Consider the following 6,893-nt stretch of genomic DNA (forward strand, 5'->3'; position numbering starts at 1 on the left):
TGGTGGACCCACAGTCAGTAGTACGCGTTCCTATACTTGACAATGTATTTATTATTTGTTTTATTAGTTTTATCATAACAATTAGTTTTATCATAACAATTTGTTTTATTCCTTATAGGCTAATGCAACCAAGTAGATGACTATACTAGACATTGGGTATGCAATTGTTAATCGTTATAACGTCATCCTAGTCTGTCTTTCATATAGTCAGAACTATACGATATTCCCACTACGTACCAGACCCCCTTCTGATGTAAGACAACATTACTTAGTATGTATAGGATACGTTAACGACAATCATTTCGTACAGGTAATGTTATTATTATTATGTTTAATTTGAAAATAAGATTTTTTACTAATAGGGAATTGATAGGTTGAACTAGAAGATGGTTGTCCTTTGCCTATGATAGATGTGATATGCTCAAGACATTGTTATCCAGAGGCGCGAATGTGGTCATATTCGTATATAAATAGGATGCAAGCATTTTTAGAGTTGATGGGTGTTATTACCTCCTATATTGACTTAGTAGATTCATGATGTAATGTTGTTTTAGTTCAAAAATGTAATGTAAAGAAACATTAAATATCAGTCATATATAAAATTTAATGTTATTTTATAGGAAAAAATAACATAAAAAATGAGTCCAAAATAATTATTTAATGGGATACAATAAAAGTATAAAAGCTAATTCAATTTGAAGTAGATCGTCTTCAACAAACATGCCTATCATGAACATTCCTGGCAGCTATCCTGGTCGGTGAATACTCTTCAACGATTGCTTCAACTAAATCCAGTAGCTCCCGTGCATGAGTGTATCCTAGCGTCTAAGAATTTCCCTACAAGAGAGCATTTGCTGTAACCTTCTGGCAAATGTCCTCACTATACCCTGCATTATAACGATGACACACAATTATATAAACAATCACAACAAAATTATATAACATAAACAATGTAGGTAAACATACAAACCAGATTGTGAAGCCGATCTACGACGTTGCGACACTTCATCAAGAATGTCACGTCGGAGTCTAGGAGCAAGACTCGATCGGTCGTCATCGACAGTAGGAATAATGAAAGGATGAGATATCGTCCTAAACCAAGGAAGGTAACCATCAACACAATCAGATGGGAATTTTCCGACGGACACACCCCTAACAACATGATCACGATAGTGCAATCAGACATCATTGGTCGTTAGTATGTCCGCATCTGCAACAATGGGTGGGTCTCGAGGGATGGACTGCTGAAATCCAAACTGCCTCAAAACACGCTCAAGCAAATGTCGGCACAACGTATCACCAAACCAGATCCATCCCGAGAACATACAAACGTCGTAAAAAGGACAAGTCTCCCGATGTGACTCATAATGGTACCAAATGACTGAATCATATGTCAACACATCCAAGTGTACCCTGACCTCTAAGAGGGTGGAACCCTGCCTCGGTGACTCCCACTTTGCAGCACGTGATCTGTCTTCCATGTACGAAGACACCAAACGCCTTCTTCCCAATGTAGGGAAGTGCTCATATTTCCAACTCTACAAAACAAAAAATTACAAATTATTTCATAATCCACAGCAAAAAAATTCAACCAAATCAAATTATAAACTAAATTTCTTCCTGTAAGAGAGTCAAATAACCTGTCATCTGTCTGGTCGAAGCCAAGCTGGCATCTTCTAGCTGCTCATACATATATGCTAGTGCAGCAATGCCCCAGACATATCGGCCACATGCGTGTACGTCTCTAAAGAGAAAAAGATAACACACGCGAATGGATGTGGCAGTATGCCCGGGCAGCGTACTCCCACTACTAATGCTCACAATGCTAGCGTAGATTTCTCGAAGCCAACTCAATCTGACTTTTGCACTGTGCGCTGCATGTAACTCAACACCAACTCTCCCACCATCCACGCCTAAAAGCTCCACAATGACGCGTCTACTTTCTTCAAAATCTACTTCCTCTAGATGACATAACTAGCCTAAAACTAGGAGGTGCAGCAACAATGACACATAATCTAAACTCACGGTCATCTCACCCACGGGGAGATGGAAACTACTGATCTCAAAATGAAATCTCTCTATAAATGCCAGCAGTAGACCCCTATTGACATAGTCATAGGAGAAGCTCACCAGAGACATCAGACCAGAACTATTAACTATGTCTCTAATGCCCTCGTGGCAGGATCCTAATCTGTTTAACTTCTTCCTATGGGAGATTAACTTGATCTCCACTCGTTCCTAAACAATAATATATAATATAAAATTATTTCAACTACACAATAATCATTAAAATTAAAGTTTTGCACTTACTCGACCCTGCTATATCGCATAAGCAACATGGTAAATGTAATGTATCAATACTGAAGTGTCTAATGGACCTCCAGGAAATCCACCTTCACCAACATCTTCATGATCCTCCTCCTGCTCAATATCATGCTTCTCAAATGCATGATCATCAACTGCATCCTCAACATGAACATCAAACTCAACTGCTCCACATCTTCTGCGAGCAGAAGCAGCATGTCTCCACCTCTTCCCTTGAGGATCTCTCTCTGCGATGTGAAGATGAACCTCCTCCAATACGAGCCATATCTATTCTAAATTTCACATAAAAAATTATTAAAAAAATCATAATAACTAAAAAAATATTACACTGGTAAAATATATTAAATCATCAAAACAATAATTATTAAATATATATTAATCACAAATAAAAAACTATACATTCTATAAAATTAAAAAAATTCAAAATAATTATTACATATATACAATGTTTCATTCAAAATAAATATAATTCATTCAAATCTTTATATAAAAAAAATTAATTCAAATATAACAATTTTATTAAAATAAAAATCAAATAAGTATAAATTAAAAATTAAAATAGAAAGTTTAAAATAATTATAAACATTTAAAAAAATTAAAACACAAAATTTTAAATTATTATAACAGAATATTTAAAATAATTATAACAGAAAATTTGAAATAAATAAAACAAAAAATTTAAAATAATTAAAACTGAAAATTTTAAATAATTACAATTATTTCATTCAAAATAAATAAAATTAATTCAAATCTTTATATAAATAAGTAATTAATTCAATTATAACAATTTTATTAAAATAATAATCAAATAACTATAAATTAAAATATTTAAAAGAAAGTTTAAAATAGTTATAAGAGAACATTTTAAAAAATTAAAACAGAAAATTTAAAATTATTATAAAAGAATATTAAAATAATTATAACAGAAAATTTAAAATACTTAAAACAAAAAAATTAAATTAATTAAAACAGAAAATTTAAAATAATTAAAATTATTTCATTCAAAATAAAATTAATTTAAAAATTTATATAAATAAATAATTACTTCAATTATAACAATTTTATTAAAATAAAAATCAAATAACTAAAAGTTAAAAAACTAAAACAAAAAGTTTAAAATAACTATAACAGACCATTTAAAAAAGTTAAAACAGAAAATTTAAAATTATTATTACAGAATATTTAAAATAATTATAACAGAAAAAAATTAATTCAAATATTAATATACTTAAAAAACTATTTAAAATAAAACAATTAATTTCAAATAAAAAGAACAAACTATAAAACAAAACAAAAAAACATATAATAAAACGGTAAAACAAAATTTAAAAAGAAAAACGCATTAGCAATATAGAAAACTGATAGAGCCTTCGGATATTGATAGACGACGTTGGCGGTATCAGTTCCCCATATCCGATACATGCCTATCGCATTCAGATCACACAACCACGGAGAGATCAAGCAACGCAGAGAAATTAATTTCTAATCATCGGATTTATATATTCAGTCTATAATCATGCTACAAACATGCAGAAGCAGCAGCAAAAAAAAATTAAAACCATCAACCAACCTTTGATAGCGTTTGAGCAGGAAACGAAAATTGGAGGAAGAAGAGCGCCTCTGCGCGACTGGAAACTGTAAGGGGGAAAAAACAGAGAATAGAATAATCTGGAAGAAAACAGGACAGAGAAGGAGAAATTCAGAAGAGACACGTAATAATTCTTTCTTATTCCCAACATAACAGAAAGGTGCTTTATATAAGCACTACTCCTTACAGCTAATATTCCTTCACATGGTATAACGGTTTCTCCTAAAAGGGAGACACGTCACTTAGTAACAAAATCCCTAAGATAAATTGGCTGACGCACAACCCTCTTAGGTCGATCAATAGAAGCCTCTGGAGTATTGGTTGGGCCGTGTTCAGCTTCTGCAGTAGTACTTGGGCTACCCTCACCTTGTGCACAGTCAATAGGATTAGAGTACTGTAAGGGCCCAATGATTCTTTCATCTCCCTCCGGATGGAGAAGCACCTTGTCCTCAAGGTGGAATTGCTCTTTCATAACTCCCCATGGTTCCCACGTAGCATCTTCTGGTGGAAGACCTCTCCATTGCACCAAGACTAAGTCAGAATCTGGCTTAGTGTTCAGAATAGCTATGGGTTCCAATATGGGCTGATTATCATTGAATTCCAAAGGAAGTTTTGAAGATGTTGTTGGGGGATTTCCTTTGTGTAGTTTGAGAAAGCTGACGTGAAAGACATTGTGGATTTTGGCATTTGAAGGGAGCTCTAATTTGTAAGCAACTTGTCCAATCCGTTCCAAGACCTGGAAGGGACCAAAAAATCGTTTCTGTAACTTGCCTTGGTAATGACCAGCAACTGAAACCTGACGATGCGGGCGAAGACGAACATAAACCCAGTCTCCAGGTTGGAATTGAAGATCGCGACGGTTGTTGTCTGCCCATCGCTTAATATCTGCTTGTGCTTTTTGGAGGTTGTTGTGGAGTTTACGGATGATGTCAGCTCTAGATTGCAATTCAAACTGAACAGCAGCGTTTGAAGTGTCAGGAGAAAGACCTTGGGGAATAGATGGTGGGGGATGGCCATACACGACTTCAAATGGGGTCATCTTGATGGAAGCGTTGATAGTAGTGTTGAAGCACCATTCGGCCCATGGAAGAAATTTGCCCCACAATGAAGGCTTGTGATGAACGAAGCAACGAAGATATTGTTGCAGTACCTTGTTAACCACCTCAGTTTGGCCATCGGATTGAGGATGGTAAGCTGTGGACATCCGTAATTTGGTACTACTTAAGCGAAAAAGCTCTCGCCAAAACTGGCTAAGAAACACAGGGTCTCGATCAGAAATTAAGCTCTTAGGAAGGCCGTGCAATTTGCAGATCATGTGTATGAATAAGTCAGCCACTTTGGAAGCTGAGAAAGACCTGGGTAACATGCCAAAGTGTGCAGCCTTTGAGAACCTGTCTACAACAACCAATATTGTAGAATTACTTTGGTATGGAGGAAGGCCCACAATGAAATCCAGGGATAAATCCTCCCAACATTTGGTAGGTGGGGGAATTGGTTGAAGTAGTCCTGCAGGTTTTTGAGCTGTAATCTTAGTTTGTTGACAAATTTCACATTGGGTGACAAATGTGTGAACGTCTTGACGCATTTTGGCCCAAAAGAAATTAGCTGCTAACTTCCCAAAGGTGCGTGTTACTCCAGGGTGTCCTGCCAAAGGTGTAGAATGGTACTCATGTAAGATAGTGGGGATGAAAGGGCATGATGAAGGAATCCAGATGCGTTGTTTGAACAGGATTAACCCATTTCTCAAAGAATATAGAGGAAAGTTAACAGGATTTTTTGTGATTCCCTCCTTTAGTGAAAGGAAGTCAACATTGGTGGACAAATACTGCTTCAGATCAGATAGAAAATCCAATTGAGGGATGGATAAAATGAGAAGGCAGTGCTCCTGTTGATGGAATCCTACTTGACGTAGTCCTTTTTTTTTTTTTGTTTTTTCTAGCTTAGCTCTTAAGGAGTATGGGTTACTATAAATACCCAACTCCTCTCTTGTATTAGGACTTTTGAGATTAATGAGAATTAGACTTTCTGAAATAGAAACTATTCTCTCTTGAAAGTCAGGCTAGAGAGTCCAAAGACTTCCTCTAGCCACCTTCCAAGCACATCTCTCACTTTCATTTTCCATTTTCACGGTGCTTCTCATCCTTCACGCTTCCTCTCCTCCACTGCCACATCTGGCACGCGTCAGCTGCCAATACGTCTCCAATCCAACGCGTCAGCCACGTTCAGACCGCGCCTCTCACTTCTTTCTTCACGCACATCAGACACGCACATTCCATATTCTCTTTCTTCTTCGCGTCTCACTCTCGCTTTCGAGAGTTCTATTGTCTACAATCTCAGATCTGCCTTTCTATTCCATTTTTCACCGATTGTAAGTCACTTTCCACCGATTAAATCAGTAGTTCTTCGTCCTCCTAGGGTTTCTCACCGAACAAACCATCTTCATTTTCCATACCTTCAACTTCCACCGACTAAACCTTAGATCTTAGGTTTTCATGAGTTTCGCTCTCAGTTTCCACTTCAATCTTGAGTTTCGTTTCCATTCCGCTGCGTCTTCATCTCTCTGGAGGAAGCTTCGAGGAGTCAGCGTCACGTCTTCGGTCTCTCCTCGGGCGTTCGTCCATCAAGTGGTATCAGAGCTCAGGTTCGAGCACGCTTCAGAGGTAAGTATCTCGGTTCGTCTCTGTTCTGAGTTTTCTTCCATTTTTGAGTTGTTCGATTTTCTTATGTTCTTGCGTTTGATTCGCGTCTCTGTTTCTGTCTTTGTTTCTAGTTTTGTGTTTTGATTCTGTCTTGATTCTGAGTTTGTGCTTCAATTTTTTCGCATTGTTCATTATCTTCATTGAATGTCTTGTGTTGATTTCGCGTTTGTTCAATTTATGTGTTTAGGTTTCCAAATTCTGATAAGGTTGTGTATCCTGTGCTTGAGTCATTACTTTGAGTTTTATTTTCATTTTATTCGGTGATTTCACTTTATTTGAGT

The 6,893-nt window shown here is 36.2% G+C and overlaps 1 long non-coding RNA gene across 1 annotated transcript; it reads right to left on the reverse strand.

Moving 5' to 3' along the window:
- Positions 1-569: 569 nt before the first annotated feature.
- On the reverse strand, positions 570-2,579 carry LOC148199488 (uncharacterized). The gene is made up of 2 exons (XR_015785513.1): positions 971-2,579; positions 570-887 (listed from the first exon to the last, which is right to left on the reverse strand). It is a non-coding gene; the product is annotated as an uncharacterized LOC148199488 (long non-coding RNA).
- Positions 2,580-6,893: the final 4,314 nt, after the last annotated feature.

The sequence above is a fragment of the Vigna umbellata genome, chromosome 4 (assembly GCF_029865625.1).
Source record: "Vigna umbellata cultivar VRB3 chromosome 4, Vumbellata_1.0, whole genome shotgun sequence".
Lineage (NCBI taxonomy): Eukaryota > Viridiplantae > Streptophyta > Magnoliopsida > Fabales > Fabaceae > Vigna > Vigna umbellata.